The sequence below is a fragment of the Halichoerus grypus genome, chromosome 12 (genome assembly GCF_964656455.1).
Source record: "Halichoerus grypus chromosome 12, mHalGry1.hap1.1, whole genome shotgun sequence".
Classification (NCBI taxonomy): Eukaryota; Metazoa; Chordata; class Mammalia; order Carnivora; family Phocidae; genus Halichoerus; species Halichoerus grypus.
In genome coordinates this window covers 56,540,753-56,561,288 of record NC_135723.1, presented here as the reverse complement: position 1 = coordinate 56,561,288, position 20,536 = coordinate 56,540,753, and the positions used below count along the sequence as shown (strand labels likewise).

The following is a 20,536-nucleotide window of genomic DNA, read 5'->3' as shown; positions in this document are numbered from 1 at the left end:
ACTAGTTTCTATATGAGTATGATTTTGAAATTTTAGTGACAGCACTCACCTTTCCCTGACTGCCTTCTTAACATACTTCTCTGGGGAGTCCCAAAGATGGGGTTTTTTAATTTACCATTTTCAAAGCTACTCACTCACGTGAGCCTACTCCTCCCACTATAGATTCTACCTATTATGACATCACCATCCACCCATTCTCCAAAGCTTAAAATCTCAGAATCATCTGATTTTCTTTCTTCTTCCTAACGGCTAGACATCTAATTTTCTTTCAAGTATTTTTGCTCTGTTTCATTAAAGTCTCAGTTTCATCCTCTTCAAAATTTCCATTCTCAGACCTTTGGTTTACAGTTTTTATCTTCTTTTGCATAGATTATTTTAAAATTCTTTTTTTTAAAGATTTTATTTATTTGACAGAGAGAGAGACACAGCGAGAGAGGGAACACAAGCAGGGGGAGTGGGAGAGGGAGAAGCAGGCCTCCCACTGAGCAGGGAGCCCGATGCGGGACTTGATCCCAGGACCCTGGGATCATGACCTGAACTGAAGGCAGGCCTATTATAATGACTGAGCCACCCAGGTGCCCCTATTTTAAAATTCTCTTAACTAGCCTACCAACCCCTAATCTTTCCCCACCCTAGTGCCTGCTCCATACTATGACTGGAGTATCCTGGTTAAAGTGCAGAGCTCATCCAGAGAATAGCTAGATCTACAGAGATTCTTTTTTAAGCAGCTCAAGTAAATAACAGTAATGTCCCTAATTTACTCTCACAGTGTAGTAGCCCTACTTTGAATATTTTTATTGACCTCACCACTAATTAAGGAAACAGGTCAAAGGTTCACTACTTTATCATAAGAAAATATGTAGTGTTATAACTAAGCCAGTCGAATTGTCTGAAAGTGTTTTTACATAACTAATAAGCACTAATAAACCTGAACTTTGACTACAGGATCATTGCCAGATCTTATTAAATATGAAAATTTGAGTCTTTTTTAGTATCTCAAAACTAGGTTATTTTAGAGTAATAAATTTAATCAAGTTCCTTTTTTTCAAGATAACATTTTATATATGCACTGACAAAAATACCTAGAATTCATAACAGATCCAGGGATAAAGCGGTTTTTAAATTCAGCCATGACAGGGGTGATTGAAGAAAAGTAACTGACTCAAAACCTGACCTCATGACTCCTCTACTGGCATCATCTTACTCTAAGCCACCATCACCTCTTGCTCATTTACTTTAGCCAGCACTCAACCGGTCACTTACTTTCCCTCTAAGTTCTCAACAATATTCTCTAGAGTGGCTAGAGACATCATTTTAAAACATAAAAAAGATTTTGTTATTGCTCTGCTAAAACTGTCCAATGGCTTCCCATTGCACTTAGAAAATGTCCCAAACCTGACCACGGCCTATATCAGCCTTCATGACTAGGCACTCCATGTGCCCTGCTGAGCTCCCCCTCGACAATGTCTCCCCCATCTGCTCATCTCCACTTGCACTGGCCTGCCTTCCCTGCTTCAAACGCACCTAATTTCCCATTTCTCATCTTTACCATTGTCTGTTCTCTCTGCTCGAAATGATCGTCCCAGATATCCACACATACATCCTTTTTTCCTCATTTGTCTCAGTATGTTACCTCCCCAGAAACTAAACCTAAACAATCCAAACCAGACTCTCCCACACTCTTAGCCACTCTCCCTCCTACTATGTTTGTTTTCATCGAAGTGCTTATCTGAAGCTGCTTTGATTGTTGACTGTCTCCCTTCACTAAAAAATAAATAAAATTGACTCATTGTTTTATCTCCTCTGGCACTAGGACAATAACCTGATACATAGTAGGCACTAAGATATTTATCAATCAATTCATAAATACATTCTAATATCTTCCAAAGCTCTATCTCTTGAGTTTCACACTATTTCCTTGCCTACGTCTCTATAAAGATGTTCCATGGACACTATAAACTCAATGCATCCAAGTATCACATTACTTCCTAAATCTGGTGTGCTTCCTATATTCCCCATCTCAGTTAAAGGCACCCAGGCATACCTGGTCAATCTCTTTTATTCCCTCTAGCTAACCTACTGCCAAGACCTTTCAATGCAAACCTTTCAAATATATCACTTTATCTCCACTGTCACTACCTTCGTTCATTCTCTCATCATCTCTCACCTTAACTTCTATAACATTCTATTTATTTTCCTTCGTCTATCCCCAATACCACCATTAGAGTGAGCTTTCCAAAATACAAATATAACCATGCTTATGCCTACGTTAATATCACTCAGTGGTTCCCCATCAACTCTAAAATCTAAATCCCTTAATATGGCACAAGGGCCTCACACCTCCCTCCTTAACTGTTCAAACAGGCTCTTCTGCTCCTTCTCAGAGGAGCTCTTTCGATTCTGGCCACACCGGGCCATCTGCTATTCCTTAAATCCATTGCGTCATACTGCTAGAACTTCATCTTAATTGTTTAAAATGAAGCCTATCCTAGCAGATTTAGAATTACAGCACTCAACATATAGTACAGTCAATCCTCATTATTCATGAATTCTCTATTTGTGAATTTGCCTACTTGCTAAAATTTATTTTTAACCCCAAAGTCAATACTTGCAGTGCTTTTGTGGTCACCTGCAGACAGGCACAGAGGCAAAAAAAATGTGCCCAGTGTGTGCATCCCCAGCTCAGGTCCAATAAGGTGACACTGCCCTTTCATTTCAGCTCTCACACTAAAAACAAGTATCCTTTTCATGGTCTATTTAATGCCATGTTTTTCACATTTTTGTGCTTTTTCATGGTGATTCTGCTGTCTAAAATGTCCCCCAAGCACAGTGCTTAAGTGTTGTTTAGTGTTCCTAAGGACAAGAAGGCGGGGGATGTGCCTTACAGAGAAAAAACGTGTTCGATGAGCTTCCTTCAGCCAAGAGTTACCATAACTCTTGGCTCTGAATTGGCCATTCAATGTTAATGAATCAACAACACATGTTAAAGCGTCTTTAAACAAAAAACACACAAATAACAAGATTATATATTGACCAATTAATGAAAATGTGATCAGAGGCTCACAGGAACATAACCCCAAATATTCTCCCAGAAGCAAGAACTCAGTACTTGCTAATTCAGTAGTCACAGGGAATTCTAAGACATAACTACCATGAATAATGAAAACTGTATTTTTTTTTTTTAAATTTTTTTATTGTTATGTTAATCCCCATACATTACATCATTAGTTTTAGATATAGTGTTCCATGATTCATTGTTTGTGCATAACACCCAGTGCTCCATGCAGAACGTGCCCTCCTCAATACCCATCACCAGGCTAACCCATCCTCCCAACCCCCTCCCCTCTAGAACCCTCAGTTTGTTTTTCAGAGTCCATCGTCTCTCATGGTTCTTCATGAAAACTGTATTTTCATTTGCATGTCTGTCTCCACCACAAAATTAGTGGGCTCTGTGAGGGCAGAAATGGCATCATATTTATCTTTGAACTCTAATTCTTAGCATTATGCCAGACATGCATACTGCAGTTAATAATTTTTGCATGTAATTTTACAATTGTGGTTTCTCATCATTTTAATGTGATTTGCCCTATAAGTTTAGACATTATGGCAGGATCCTCACTGTTCCCCACCCCAGGAAGACATCACTCAACTGCACGGTTAATGGTCTGAACTTTATCTTCTGTCCCTGCCCCCTAACTTCTTTTATAGCCAAAGATCATGCTCTTCAAGTTCAAACTTCAAAATCAAAGTTAAATGAAAAGGCATTTATAGAGATTTACTTTTCATCAGTTAGCCCTAATGAGCTTAGATCTAAAAACAGACAAGCTGTCAGCCAAAATGGAAGACTGAGCACACATGCCTACATTCTCTCCTAAGGTCACAGTGAAATGACAGATACTTTTTTTTTTTTTTTAGATTTTTTATTTATTTATTTGACAGAGAGCGAGACACAGCGAGAGAGGGAACACAAGCAGGGGGAGTGGGAGAGGGAGAAGCAGGCCTCCCGTGGAGCAGGGAGCCCGATGCGGGGCTCGATCCCAGGACCCTGGGATCATGACCTGAGCTGAAGGCAGACGCTTAACGACTGAGCCACCCAGGTGCCCCAGAAAAGATACTTTTTAAAAAGAATAAAATGCCATTAATACTGGAGGTGAGGTGGGACAGAATGAAAGAGATTAGCCAAACCAAAAATTTTAGGAAATTCCTGGAAGTTAAAAAGAAGATGAATGAGGCTTGAAAGTCCAGCAAAAAATTAGATTTGACAATCTGAAAATAATTCCCACATTTACAAAATAGCTAGGAATACTATATAAAATACCAAAAACACCCTCTCAAATACAAAAACAAGCCAAGAAAATCTCCATGGACCCACATGAAGAAGATAAAAAACTGGTAAGCAGGTACCATGGCTGCTCTGCGGTTTGCAGATTTCAGTACCTAGAAGGTCAGAGGCAGCAGCTTAGGACTTGGTCTATTCAAGATGGAGAATTGAAAGTGAGACCGTCCATATAAGGCTGGGACCTTACATGACTAATTGCCACCTTGTAAAAGAGTGGCTTAGCAAAGACGTGCCTGCTGGCCAAGGAAGACAATGAGTATTAGCCTCTCTTAGCTTGTTGGGGGGAATATCGCCTGAGACTGTGTAAGCATGGCCTACTCTCAAGGATTCAGGGTTCCAATATACCCACCTAGTTCAGAAAACCCTGAGCAGAGAAATTACAAAGATGCCAAAGAAAAGCCTTAGTAAATCTTCCTTGGAGGAATGCGCTCTTTAACCAGGCTGTACAGAGTCCTTTCACTAAAACCCAGCCAAGCATGAGCTCACAACTCAAAAACCACAAAACACTCAAGGAAAAAAAAAAAGGTAATTGAAAACACAAGACAGTAACAGTGTCATAAAGGAAAGCAGATGAGATTGAATAAACATTGTAATCTATGACATTCAGTTCTTCCCAAGTGGATTTCCTTTGGGCCTCCCTTGAGAAGTACCTGTGTGTTCAAACAGTTTTCTTTTATTGTGGAGTCAATATAGTTACTGTGTAAAACTGAAAAGAGACACGTTTTCTAAGACATGTGGTATAGTTTTAAAAATTACAATACTCTCACCCAGGGTAAGTATCACCCCTACCCAAGAAGCGTTTGGAAATAAGCGAGGGCATTTTTGATGCCCCCATGGCTATGGCAGAGAACAGGGGCACTAAAAATTAAGATGTGCTCAGGACGATCCCAGACAATACAGTACTGCCAAAATGCTAATTATGAATTGTTGAGAAATACTTTACTAACTAAATCTAAAACTGTTATCAATGATTAACTCTACGAAGTACGGCTGGGAACAGAAATTTTTACCTTTCATTGCATGTTCATTTTTCTATACCAACTTGATTCTACCATGTAACGCTATTTTTTAAAGGCCAATTAAAACAAGTTTATCATAAATAACTAGGGAGGAAAAGCGGTCCTGTTCAGTGGTCAACATAAATCCCTCCCTCTGGATAAACTGGGTTGTTCAGAGCATGAATGCTGTGTATTCAACTACCCTGGAATTCCTACGCAGAAGAGTAGTCTCTTCAAACATTTAAATGTTTCTTAGTTAAAATATCTCCACAATTAAAATAAGCTTACTGATGTGAGTTGTGTGCTTATGCAGTGAGTACACAACCTCTTCTGTGAGGCAGCAGCTGCAGCACCAATGCTTTCCGCAGCTGACAAGAAGCCCAAGGAAGGAGTCAAGACTCAAGACAAATCACCATATACATTTGAAGTGGTGGGGTAGGATGGTTCTGTGGTGCAGTTCAAGAATGTATCACTTAGTAAACTAATGAAAGCCTATTGCTGTTAATAACTGATCTATTAACAAGGCAGATCAGTTTTAGATTTGATGGAAGGTCAATTAATGAAACACTAACACAGATGAAAATCGAAGATGAAAGTAGAATTTATGCATACTAGAGGCAGACAAGAAGTTATCTACTAAAAAGAAAACCCACAATTACTCCACAACTTTGCCTCTCAAAGATGACAAATTCTCAGTGTTCTCTCTCACTCTTCTCTCCCTCTCCTTTTATCACCACACCCTGACCACTACAGAATACTTTTCTTTACACTTTTGCTTTCCCTCGCTATTCCTTTATTTCACAGAGTAGCTAGTATACACAGGTATATTTCACTAAATGGCCAATATGTTTAGATCAACAGCAAATTGAAGTGGGTTAAGGTTCTTTCAAAATGACTCTCTCCATCAGTGATATGTTCATTCAACTTTTATCTTTATATTCCAATGAATTATTTTGCACTGTTTAACAATAACACCAAACAAAAAACTTTGCATACCTCGTTCTATTCCAGAATTTCAGTGTTTTGTTTATCATTACAAAAGTATTATAAAACCTTTTCATATGTGGCTATTTATATCTAAGGCAATCTTTATCTATAAAGAAGGATAAAATTATTCTAAAAGAAATAACTCCTAGATGTTTTTTCTTTTCAGCTAAGCATTTTATTTAAATAAACTTCTTGTATATAGAAAAATTAGAAAAGATTCAAATGCTGTCAGGAAAAAAAAATATCTTGCATAAACAAGTTAGAACAGATGCAAACACCACCAGAAAAAACCTATACTCAAGAACTAGCTCAACCCAGACCTGGGACATGAAGCACCTTAAAGCACATAAAAAGCCTTGTTGCAAAAAAAGTCCTTAGGAAATCACATCAAGAGGCTCTCAGAATTTGGAAACAGGGAGACCCCTCAAGAATTAAATTAGTGAAAGGAAACACAAGACACATAAAGTTCGCAGAAAAAAGCCACCCTAAGAGGGGCAGAACTACTGGAAATATTCATCCAATTAAAGTGTCTAAGATCTAGCCTTAGGATAAGAACATAATAAAGAAATCAGTGACAATCAAGTATACTGTAAGCTGCTGGAAAAAAAGAGTGTTAACAGACAGTTTCTAGTCAATCCTAGAAAAAAAGAAGAAATTGATGGTCTCTAAAATTGCCCACAGGAGAACTTGCCTACTCTATATTCCAGGATTTCTCAATCTTGGCACTATTGACATTTTGGTAATTCCTTGTTAATGGGAAGGGGGGGTGTCCTATAAATGGTTTAGCAGCATCTCTGGTCTCTACCCACTAGATGTTAATAAGCATCCCCACCCCCACCCCAAATTGTGACAACGAAAAAGGTCTTTGGAGATTACCAAATGTCCTGTGGGAGGCAAAACTGCCCCCGAATCAGTGGTATATTTTAAATAATGCAAAGAGATGCACCAAGCTAATACAGTTTGACATTTCTAACAACAAAACACTTCAATTTTCTTGCTTACCTAGAAAATGTCTCATAATAATTTGGCTTTATATAAAAAGTATGGTCATGGTTGTAAGAAGTATTTGCTGACCATACTTTACATATGCTAATAATAAAAATCAAGTCACACACTTCTCTTACTTGCCCACAACTGCTAACATTGTTTTAAGCATCTTTTGGCATTTGAACACTTTTAAAATTTGTTTTAAAATTCCTTGTTTAACATTCCTATAATCTTCCTTACTATCAGTATCTTGATTTTCTAAGTTTTTCTTTTCTCCATTTTTTACAGTTCCTCTACCCCTCCCCTCCACGACAACCACATAGCTCATTCTTCATCCTTACTGTAAATATCATTCCTTTGAAAGTTAACAGTATATCATGCAGGGATAAATGAAATGTGACTTACTAATTAATACCCAGGTAAGTGATCAGAAAAGACATTTCCATCCTTTAATAATGATAAAGCGGTCAAATATAGTTGAGAATACCTGCTTAAATCTAGAGAATACAAGAACATATTAAAAAATAAGAACCTGGTATGCCTGGGTGGCTCAGTCGGTTAAGCTTCTGCCTTTGGCTCAGGTCATGATCCCAGGGTTCTGGGATCGAGTCCCAATATCAGGCTCCTTGCTCAGCGAGGAGCCTGCTTCTCCCTTTCCCTGTCTCTCCCCCTGCTTGTGCTCTCCCTTGCTCTCTGGCAAATAAATAAAATCTTAAAAAAAAAAAAAAAAAAAGAACCTACATGATCTCAGATTGAGCCCTGAGTTGGCTCCCTGCTCAGCGGGGAGTCTGCCTGAGATTCCCTTTCCCTTTCCCTCTCTCCCTCTGCTCCCCTCACCCTGCTTGTGCACATACCTGTTGGGGTGCAAGCACGGGGTGCAAGCATACGCTCACTCTCTCTCTCTCAAATAAATAAATCTTTAAAAAAGAAAATAAGAACCTACAGGAACCTTTAAAACAAGATGAGGACTTACCTTGGGAAAAGATCCCCAAACCCTGAAAATCCAGGGACTGCCCTTTGCCTAGGAATCCCTTGAAAACTTTGAGATACCTCTATATGTCATTCGATAGGCCACAGTGAATTCGTAATTTCCCTATATTCATCTCTTATTCTCCATTCCCTGTGCCACCACTTCCAAGTTCTTATTGCTTCACCTTTAAATTATCACTGCAAGTCTCTTCCCACTATTCTCTTCTTCACTGTAACCCACTCAACACAAGACTATCATGTAAAAAGTGTCATTTTAAAGACAATACTAGATTACAAAAACTTTTGTTATCTGAGAATGTTTAAATTTCTCTTAAAATCTAGCTTTTTATCTATTCAGCCTAATTCCTCTATTCTCTAATATAAACTATATTCTCACCACATTGTTCTTTTTTACTTAGTATATGCACAACCACACCTCTTCCCACTTAAATGCCTTCACTCATGTTACTCCACCCAACAATATCCTTTTTTTCTTAGCTTTTCAATACCTAATCAATTTACGACACACTTCTTGCTTTTTTAGAATCAAAACTTTAGAGCTAAAAGGACTCATCTCAAAATTAATTCAATCAAATGAATGGCAAGTCCCTCTCTACAGATGAGAATTCCTTTTTCTAAACTTCAAACTCTTTCAGAACTTAGTTGCACATGATAGAATGCTATTTATATGCTAATTCGTGTTGTTTCCTAATTTCAGTAATAAATATTAAACAGAGCCTATGAGCATAGGACAATGCTTGGTTGAGGGGATGCAAAAAAAGATTCTTTCTTCAGGTAAACTATATAAAGTAACCCTTTTATTGTGTAAAAAATATACATATACATATATACACAGATTTACTTTCGATGAAAATTTCTACTTGAGTGTAACAAATTCTAAGCTGTTCTTTTTGGAGGTATTTTGGGAAAAGGGGAACTTCATGTTTGGAAGAAAAAAGAGAAGGGAAATTAAAAGATGGCAGAGTAGGAGTAGAAGATATTTGCAGTGCACTCTCAGAAGAGACAGAAGAAGGGACAAAACAAATTCCCAGCCTTCAATCTGGAAACAGTCTATTGGGAAGGAGAGAAAGGATATGAGAATGAGGACAGAGCCAAGTCAGTGTTCCATTATGTTATGTTCTGATGAGTGCTGGCATGAAATTATCATGGATAGAAAAGAACTATAAATACCCACTCAGCTCTAGCAAGCTGAGTGAGTTAAATAAAGGTTACTAAAAGCTTATTTTTTTTTAAATTTTAAATATCCAAGTTATGCTATCTCTAGAACAACAGTTGGAACCACAAGTTGGAGTAACTTTTAAGTAGAAATAATAAAGGCTCTTATTTATACGAAAACTTAAAAAACGCTTCTTAAAATTTTAAGAACTCCCCACCCCATCCCCCCCAGATTAGAAATCCTGAAAAGTTTCTTTCAAGAAAGTAGGGGTAAATGGAAAATAACTGTATAGTCCCTGGTATTGCCAAATTTAATTGCATAAAATGTTGTTGATCTGTTTGATATATTTTATTTAAGGTTTTAATTGGATGAACATTAAAAGTTTATAAGGATTTTTAAGGGTTCATTCACAACCACAACTCCTTATCCTTATTTCCCCCATAACATCTTAAATTCCTTCAGGGAAAATTTCTCTACCTTAAGGTTTTCAAGAAACTAATGCTAAGAATGATGAGGGCATCCCTTGATGACTTCGCCTATATGCCTCACAAGGGTGCTCTAACCTTCTTAAAAACATGGTTTAAAGTTTTTTCATTATCCCCCATTCCAAAAGATTACTAGTTTGAAAAGGAAAAACATTTGAATCAACTTACATAAAAATATGTATGATCATTGTTTAATTTCTGAAATATGCAACTTCAATGAATTAAATTTAACTCAGTACCCACGTTTCTTATATCAAAATCCCAGATAGAAGGGCATTTAATAGATGAATAAAAAGACATAAAATTTTATTTATGTAAAGTTAAATTTTCCATGAAACATTTTATTATATGTATACAGACATATATATTCTAGGTAAAAGAGAAAGACAAGTCCACTTGAAGACAGCCACATTCATCCAAAATACTAAAAAATTCCTTTTATGAGATAATGGACCATTAGCAACATATTACAACTATGGTCATTCTCTTCATTAAAAAAAAGCTACATTATAAAACACTATTTATTTCTGTAGACTTTTAGAGGGAAAGCAGAAGGAAAAAATCAGGATTATGTGAGTTTTATAAAATCTTCGTATTATGTTGGAAGGAATCTTTGAGGTCACATAGTCATCTTTCCACCCAATCTCCCTTTGTAAACACATTTAAATATCATGTAAAAATAAGACTTATTAACTTTAGTTAACAGCACATAATTTACTGGACTACTTTAAAAGCAAAGTTCTTTTAAAAAATATTTACTAAATGAGATATAGCTCATACTGGAGTGAAAGAAAATGAGAGTTATGAATCAAGAAAAGGCAACTGAAAATGTTGTTATTCAACAAATATTATTCACTGCACATATAACACTGAACCAAACAGTAAGAGAAGAAAATGATACTGACAAGTACTGGACACTTAAAATGTACCAGACTCCATGCTAGACACTTATATTTTCTAATTAAAATCTTACACTAACACTATAGATATTATAACCTGTTTTAGAGATGAGGTATATTGAGTTTAGTGCTAACACCAGACATGTCTGCCAGTAGGCTTACTGTCTGTACCACATAGAGCTCTGAGTTCTGAAAAAGTAAAAGAGCTGGAAGTTAGAAAAACTGGGATTACAACCCATGTCTAATTGTCCTGCCATGCTAAGTAAGGAAATGATGAAATGAAGACCCTAATTTCAAGGAATTGTAGGATTTAACTATGCAAGCAGTAAAAATATTTTGCTAGTAAGCAAAACTCCAAGTAATATTTATTAATAATGAAAAGCCAATGTTTCCTTTAGTAGAAAAATAACTCAAGCATTAACCTGGTATAGCAATAAGGTACTTATAGTATTATCCTATAATTTATAAACTGTCATTTGTATTAAAACAAAATTTTCTACAACTTCCAAAACTTTGGAAGCAGCTAGGACATGAGCTGTCATCATATTGCCAGATTAGAAGCTATGCAAACTAGCTGCAACTGGGAGTAGTATTCCCAGTATCTTAGGGAGTCATTTTTTATACAAAACAAAATTTCTTTATATATAATATATAACATTAAACATATATTTCTTCATATATAAAAATGTATTTTACATATACACACACACATGATATTTTATTTAATACAAGACCATAGAGTTATATCATTCTTCATATGAAAATCAAGTTGAATGCTTTGGAGAGACCCAAAGAAAGCAAGTGACAAAAAACCCAAGAAAACAAAACGCTGTCTGCTGTATAATTAAACATAAGCACACAACTAAAAACACCTGAGGAGTCATAAAACGCTACAAGGATCCTACACTCCGATTCTTTCATAAATTTTTAAGTTCTTGCTCCAAAGCTAGGAATCAGTGATAATGCATTAGTTTTTAGAAGAATAGTGACACAGAGCTCCAGAGAAAAGATACATACTCAAAGAAAAGACTGGCACATAAATGTACAGTATATTTATATTTTTAATTAAAAATATATTATTTAAAGTATGTGTGAATCATTTTCGACTCCTCACTTAAATCAGCTGTCAGTCAACCACAAACTACCACCAGTCATAATCAACTCAGATTAGGTTTTACTCGTGATATGTGCTGCTTTGGTAAAGGTATAAAACTTTTTTCAGGAATGATACATAAGAAACTCCTGGCAATAGTTACCTTCAAAATAGTGTTTCTCAACCTCGGCACTATGACATTTAGGGTTGAAGAATTCTTTGTTGTGGGAGTCTGTCCTGTGCATTGTTTGTAGCCTCCCTGGCCTCTATCTGATAGATTCCAATAGCAGCAATCCCCTCCAGTTATGACAGCCCAATGTCCCTGAGGGAAGTGAAGGGAGGGCAGGAAGATCATCCCTGGCTAAGAAACACTGATTTACAAAGAGAGGGACAAGATGGGGCAAAAAGACTTTTACCAGCCCTCCTTTTCTGGACTATTTGAATTACTATTGTAGTAGGCAAATGGTCCTCCAAAGATATCCAGGTCTTAGGCCCTGGAACCTGTGAATGTTACCTTATTTGGAAAAAGGGTCTTGGCATATGTGATTAATAAGAATCCTGTGACAGGGAGATTATCAGGGATCATTATGTGGGCCCTAAATGCCATTATATGTGTCCTTAAAAAGAAAGGCAAAGGGAGATTTCTCTTTCACGCACATAGGAGAAGGTGTTAAGAACAGAGCTAAGAGAGATCTGAAGCCCTTGAAGATTAAAGCAATGGAACCACAAGCCAAAGAATGCTGGCAGCCACCAGAAACATGAAAGAGGCAAAGAACAGATTCTCTTCTTGAGCCTTTGAGGGAGCACAGCCCTGCCAACACCCTGATTTTGGTCCAATGATACTGATTTCAGAACTCTGGCCTCCAGAATTGTAAGAGAATAAATGTCTTTTGTTTTAAGCCACCAAGTTTATGGCAAGACACAGAAAACTGACACAATCATATAAAGGTTTTTGATTTTAAAAATCTGCTGATGAGCAAATGAGATAATGTATGGAGAGCATTTAGTGTAGTCCTAAAACATAGTAAGCATTCAATAATATTGTTCATGCCATTGACACTATGACTAAGCTGCAAGCTCTTGGTACTGAGAAGAAAAATTAAGGAGGTTCAAACAGTAAAACCAGGCATATATGCAAAAGGCTTATGTGAATGAAAGCACATAAATCAGCCACTGACATGGTGTGTAATTGCCAGTTATGTAAGTGTTGTGCTATAATTTGTCCTGTACTGAAAAGATAAATTGTGCATGAGGCCAGCCAATGTAGCTTCTTGGGAGAGGCAAGTCTGAACACTTATTAGTAAAGAAGAAACAAGGGAACAAAGAAGGGAACAGTATAAAAGTGAGCAAAGCAAAGGAAATCAATTTGATGCTTGTAGAGATATCGATCTGGCTAAAGTAGACACCATGGTAAGAGACCAAATTCTAGGGTTAGAGTTATGTAAATGGTATAGGACCCTAAAAGCTATGTTAACTGATTTGGTTATTAAAGAGAATATTTTACAGAATGTATTACTTTACAAATATTGGCTCTTGTTGATTTTAAAAATATAAACATGATCTGGCCCTACACCAGACTTACTAAATTAGAATCCTCTAGTATAGAATAACTCTAAAGGATTCTGATGCCTACTTAGGTGGAGAACCCCTGTACCAAAGTCAATTCATGGTAAATGACCTAAAGAATAAAAATATTACAAAGTATATATCATACCCTAGAAGTATGTATTTAGCTAAAATGGCTTAGCATTTTCCCAGGTTAAAACTCCTCCTAAGATGTAGCCCCTCTAGGTTCCACCACATACTTTCTGTAAACCATATGCCCTTGATCTGCTCATTTTCCTCATACTTTCTCACAAATTGGTCTAGAAAAATTTCATGCATCCTCAGCCGCACTACCCCAGTTTTCATATCTTTCTAACCCAACTAAGATCAACAATATTTTATAGAACAAAGGAACCATGTAAAAGTAAAGTTCCAGTAATACACTATATTATAAACAATTTATAAAACTGCCCTATTGACCATTTATTGCAATAAAATCTTAAGTACTTTTATCAAATGAAATTCTAAATCACTTTAAAAAGATTTCCAAAAGCATAAAATTATCAAGTGGGTCTATGAGAAGCTAATAAGCTAATCACAGTTCACTTCAATCTACTTAAGTGCCATTAAGTAGCTAACAAAGTGCTAGGCTCTAAAAGATACAAAGTATATGGAAATCTCAGTGATTTAAAAACAAGCACTAGGGTAAAAGAAAGGGTGATCTGGGAAGATGAACTGAATATAGTCCTAAAAGGAATCTCCTCTGTTGGGGGGTGGGAGGGTATGTGACCTTGCTGGGCTTTACCCTAGCCTGGGCTTGTTTCATGACTAAAGCTAAAAATAAAGCGACACAAGTTAGTATTCAGATAATTAAGTTGAACATTAGCTCTCTTCTCTCCCACAAACACCTACATCAATTTATGCATATTCTCAGGTATTTCTATTTACCTTAGTACTCTCAGAAATTTCACTCACATCAAATTCTATTGATTTATATTTCCACCAGCAATGTAAGAGAGCACCTGTTTAGTCTCTATCCTCCTGAAAAGTATTATCAAATTATTTTTTGGTCTTTCTAATTTGTGAAAATGGTACCTCATAGTTTTAATTTATATTTATGTGTGAGGATGAACATATATGCTTAGGGACCACTTGATTTCCTTTTCTATGATTTATCTGTCTATAATTTTTCCCCATCTTTACGGATGGTCTTTTTCTTATCAATTTACAGGTATTCATTATATATCAAGGAAATTCACCTTTTGTCTGCAATACAAGTTGCAAATATTTTCCTGTTTCTGTATTATCACCATGCTATTTTTGATCGTTTCTTTCCTTCATGTATATATCTTACTGTCCTAAATCAAACTGTAAATTCCTTCCATGAAAGGACATTTCTTTTTAATATCCCCAGGACAGTGCTTTTCAGATCTTCTCACTTCATATACCAGCAAAATTTAAAAGAAGGGAAACCAAACTTCTAGAGGGTGGTCAAGGGTGAACATTAATTATCACTGTCATCTACTTGGGTTTTCTCTCCAATCCCATTTCACATGGTTACAGCAAATACCACCAAGTTCTAATAGTACAACATAGTTTGTTGAACAGGGGAGGAATGGGTGCTAGATGAATCTCTTTCCTGTTATCTGGGCTCGTACTGAAAAAACCGAGAGATGCTGGCAGCCTTATTTTCCATTAAGAGGACTAGGAAATGATCCTCTGCAGCAAGAGAAGAAATGAAGGAAATGTATGTGGAGAATAAAGAGATGAAGTGTATCATGCTGGTACTGGATGGAATCCTGAGTCCCAACCTTTGGATTCCATCAGATACTCCTTGCATCTTTATAATAAATCTTACCTCTTGTTTATATCACTTAGATGAATTTCTATTACTTATAGCCAAAAGTAGCCTACTTACTACAACTACCATCTACTCATATCATTCCATACAGGGACACTTTAACAAAAGTTGAGGAAGGACAGAACCTCAGATTTTTTTTTTAAAAAAAAGGAATATTTATTTAATGACAGCTGTGTGCCAGGAACAGGTCTGAGTCCTTAAAATACAGTTAAATAAGAGAGCTACAATTACTGTTTCCATGGGGCTTACATTCTAGTGAGAGTAGACAGATAATAAAATAATATAAAAATACAATTTCAGATAGTGATAAGCGGTTTGCAGAAAAATTTTTTTAAAGGTAATGAGATAGAAGGAAATAAAGATAGTGTCATTCTAAATGGGTGGTTAGAGAATACTGCTTATCTGAGAAGATAATATGTGAACTGAAACCTGAAATGATGAAAAGGAGCCAGTCATGTAATGTTTTAGGAAGAGAATTCCAGACAGAGTGAACAGTCCTAAGTAAGGAACAAACCACGACATTTCTGAGGGACAAAAAGAAGGGCAATGCTGATAGAATATAGAGAACAAGGAGGATGCTAAAGAAGTGGTAAAGGAGTAATAGATCTAAGAGGAAAAGATGTAAGTTGGTGAAGTAAGTAGGGATCAATTCATGTATAGGAACTAGTAGGCAGTGGAAAGGATTTGAATAACTTGAGCTTTACAAAAAACACACGATATTACCTTTAATTCTCATATTGCCTTGCATCACTGATAACTTTAACAAAACAGGCCTTTAAAAATTACCATCCCCAAGTATTTGACACAATCTTGAAGTTAGCTAGAAAGGAGTATTTCCTAAGCAGAAAATATCATTTCTAGTATACCATGAACATTTAAAAAAAAAAAAAAAAATTTAGGACAAAAGCAAAGCCATTTATTATTATTATTATTTTTTAAAGATTTATTTATTTGACACAGAGAGAGAGACAGCTAGAGAGGGAACACAAGCAGGGGGAGTGGAAGAGGGAAAAGCAGGCTCCTGGCTGAGCAGGGAGCCCGATGCGGGGCTCGATCCCAGGACCCTGGGATCATGACCTGAGCCGAAGGCAGACGCTTAACGACTGAGCCACCCAGGCGCCCCAAGCAAAGCCATTTAAAAAGAAGAATCTAGGATGATAAAATGATAGAAAGAACTACAAATTCTATCCTATCTACTATGATCAAGAATGTACAAAGGTCTTAGTTATGAAAGAACATAAAACTTAAACTCTTTCTAAGCTACTATAAACATAACATCCTTTGTTTACTGAGTTCACTATTATTGAACTGGACATTGCCAAAAGTGGAAACCAGACTTCTGACTTTAAGAATAGCCACAATATAATGGTCAACAAAGTTGTGAGTTTTAATTTTATCTTTACTATTATGAAAAAGGAAGAACTTCCCCTTTGTGGTGAAACTGGGTACAAGGGATGCTGTAATATCTCTTCCTCTGAAAGCTTTTTAAAATAGAAGCCCAATCTGTTTGAAGAGGTTCAGATATAGTACACCTATATCTCCAGATCTTTCCAGACAGCTAATATCTGTGTACACTAAGCATGTAATTAAACCTACATTGCTACCAAGATTAATGTCAGTAAAGTCAGACTTTGAAAGCTCTAATGTAGTCATGAATCTCATCTTTCATCATGTGAGATATTTAGTTAGCCCACTTAACAACAGACCAAAAAGTAGACTGTTAATAACACAATCTATAAAGAGAGGTACTTTGTGAGTGGTGTGTGAGTTAAAAAAAATAAAAGTCACTAGACACCTTGATCAAGACTTGATTCCGAGTGCATCCTCCTCAACACATTTCCATCAGTTTGGCAAAGTGAACAGGGATGATTAGCAGCCAGTGTATGTAAAGGAGGGATATGGTCAACCTAAAGTGTATAAAGTCTCCCCCTAGTGTTCACAGACAAATAACAAGAAGAGTGGGGAAATCATTGCAGCCTCTGTGAGACTGACCAAAAATACACTATACAGAACCTGGTCCCTACAAGAAAGAAATAAAATTTTTAATTCAATACTAGCAACCTATCAGTAAAGAGATCTTTTATGCTTATCTGCTCTTATGATATTCATAAATGTAAAGCCTATTTTTGGAAGGAAAGAACCTACAGGTAAAATAAAACTAGCATATTTTTTCTCAGTATATTTTTTTAAAGGAATAAACAGTATCTTCAGACAGCCCAGTATTTGTTTTATCTAAAACAGGCAGATGTTCACTCTTCCTGAAATAAATATCAGCACATCCCTTGCAAGTTAACCATATTTACCTGAAGTAGAGTTCTGGTGCAAATTTAGTCACTTACCAAATGAATTGCCTTGAAAAAGAAAATTATCAGTGCAAAACACTCTTTCAAAAACCACCTAGAACTAGATAATTTATAATACAGTAAGTGATGTCAAATATACAAATGGGTTCTCTTGCTTCTTTTAATATTTGTTTTCTTGGTGTTTTTACAATTAGATAGCCTTTCACCAGCACTAACCCTGTATTATTTGCAACTCTCAGCAATAATTTGCTGTTACTCGCCTTTAACAAAGCTTGGATGTCAAAAATGTGAAAGGCGTTTAATTAAAACATCTGCTGTCTTCTAACCATCCATTATTAAGTGGTAAAGTACATTAAAAAAAGATGGTAAATACTCAACTTCAATTTAAAAACAGCCTTTTAAAAAGGTAACACAATTATGGTTGTCTTGGTTATCCCAAGCTAAAAAGGGGGGGAGAGGGGAAGGAGGGAGAGAAGCAGGCTGTGTAGTCTTCTGGAACAATTTCAGCCTGAAATGAGACTCAGGAAAAATAAAGCAAACTGCTCCCTCAAATGTTTAAGAAAATTAGGATTCATTTTTTAAAAATCCAACAGTTGGCTCAAAGAACAAAAAAAAAATGATTCTGTCTTATATAGCGCTTCCAGACTTGCTCAAGCACCTTAATTTTTCCAGTGTTTATTTAATCTAGACTGTAAAATAATTCATTTTGAAATTCCAGGTGAGAAAGGAACTGAGTAGCATCAATTGGAAAAGGACACACACACACACTCGTGGATGTTTTTTCATAAAGATATTTAGTGTGAAACCCCAAAGGACAAAACAGAACAATTAAAAGTGTTACCATTTGAATATTATGTAACCCTAGTCTAAAATAAAAGAAACATGGACCTTAAAAAGTAACATGTTGTGCAAACATATTTTTAAACATGTACTTAAATACATGATAGATTTCAGATACAAATGACCTCAAAATGACACAACCCACAAAAGTTCTTTGTTTACTGTAATGAGGCCTCAGAACATATGATTATAATCAGGCCTGATACCTTACCATAACTGCACAGTAGGTACCTAAAAGAAGCAATATTACCTGAGGTCTGTTGTTATACGTATGTACCGCAACTATCTCCGCATTGATAACACTGTGTTACCTCGCCTAATATATTCGACATACATAAGTTTCCAAACGACGATATGAAAGATTTCACGGGTAGAAATGGCTGCTAAATCATACTCCAATTTAAGAGCCTTTTAACACACCTCAAATGTTCCGAGCCATATTACAAGACAACCAATTCAGGAAGCATAAAGTAAAATTCCAACAATCCCCAAAGGCGTAGAAAAGAGTAAAACGTGGCTAGCTTGACCTTAACAGGCTGTTTATAAGTAATGCGGAGAATTTTCTGAGCTTCCCAATCAGCCTTTAATTCCCTTCCTCGCCTGTCCCCAACCCCCTTACATAAACGCATGCCCCAACTAATGAAGTTTAATGGATGTAATCTCCAGCTGTAATCCCAGGAGCTGGTGAGATGGAGACTAAACTCCCAATAAAGTGTTAAAAAAGTCCTTCTGAAAAAAAAAAAAAAATATATATCCTCCAACCAATCCACAGCCTGTCATCATACCAGCCGTATGATCCCTCAATCGACTCCCTCCTGGCCCTCCACCCCGCCAAAAAAAAAAAAAAAAAAAAAAAAAAAGCCCCAGTACCTTTCTGGTTCCAGATTATGTACCCAGGATCCGAAAACACTGCCTCAGCAGCGAACGCCTCCGGAGCAACGTGTGCTCGGCCCACAACCACTTCGACCAAACGAGTCTCGTGCCTCGGAAGTAGCAGCAATAGTTGCAGAAAGCCTCGTCCCCCAAGAACTTGGGGCTCGGGAGCACGCCAGAAGCCGGCTGATCGCCCCCTCTCGGCACTGACCCCGAAGGTGTCAGTCACAGCAACTACCGCCCCCGGCGCGGCTCCCCATTCATGCCTTAAACGCCACTCCCGCCGCAGAGAGTGTAGGCGCCCGCGCACCGCTCCCGGCCCCGAAGGGGGCCCCGCGCGCCCCCAGCCCCAGCCTTGCCCCAGCCTTGCCCCAGCCTTGCCCCAGCCGGGGCCGCGCCGGGGAGCGCGTGGAGAGAGCCGGGCGCCGCGCGGCGGCGGGCAGCATGGGCCAGACACGTTGCCGCGCTCCGGCCCGCCCGCAGCCCCGGAGCCAGGGGCCCGGCAAAGCGCGCCCCATCTGCGCCTGCCGGGCCGGGTCAGGCGCTCTAGCAGCCCTCCCCACCCGCGCCGCCTCCGCTGCCCCGGCCCCCCGCGCGCCGAGCCCAGGTGCTGAGGGGGCGGGGCGGGTCGGGGTCCCCGCGTGGCGCACGGCGACGAGCAACAGGGCGCCCCCCGGCCGCCTCGGCGCGCGGCGAGACCGTTACCCGAGCAGCGTGGGGGCCCCAGTGAACTCACCGGCTCGCACCTCGGCCGCCTCCGCGCCACCACCTCTCCCCTGCGCCCGCCGCTGCTGCTCTCCCTCAGCCGCAGGCGCCGCCGAGCAGCCCCATCTACAAACTCGGGGCTCGTAGTTGGGAATTGGAAAAGCGGCTCTCACTCCTCTCCGCGCCCCCTCCCTCGCTCCCCACTCCGCCCCGGCTCCGGTCGCCGGCGCCCCCGCCGCCGCCGCCACCACCGCGCGCTCGGCCAGCCTCCCCTCAGCCGCCCTCCTCCTCCTCCGCTTCCCCCTCCTCCTCCTCGCGCCGCCGCTGCCGGGGGCGCGCTCCCTCCAGGCCTCGCGCGTGCGCCGGACGCCGGGGAGCGCGCGCTCGGGCGCGAGGAGGCGTCACCACCTCCGCGAAGCCCGGCCCCGCCCCTCCGGCCGCGCCGCGGCGGCCAGGTGGAGCCCCCCTCCGAGCG

The 20,536-nt window shown here is 38.6% G+C and overlaps 1 protein-coding gene across 6 annotated transcripts in view; it reads right to left on the bottom strand.

Annotated features, from left to right (window-relative positions):
* Positions 1 to 20,280, bottom strand: part of PALS2 (protein associated with LIN7 2, MAGUK p55 family member) — a 125,493-nt gene extending 105,213 nt beyond the window's left edge. For 2 of the 6 annotated variants that reach the window (XM_036097198.2, XM_036097204.2), the window contains exon 1: positions 20,093 to 20,280. The gene's annotated coding sequence lies outside the window, so the exon portion shown is untranslated. Of the gene's footprint in view, positions 1 to 19,353; positions 19,669 to 20,092 lie in introns of those variants that run through there. The other 4 variants (XM_036097197.2, XM_036097195.2, XM_036097196.2 and 1 more) reach the window with 3 other exon arrangements.
* Positions 20,281 to 20,536: the final 256 nt, after the last annotated feature.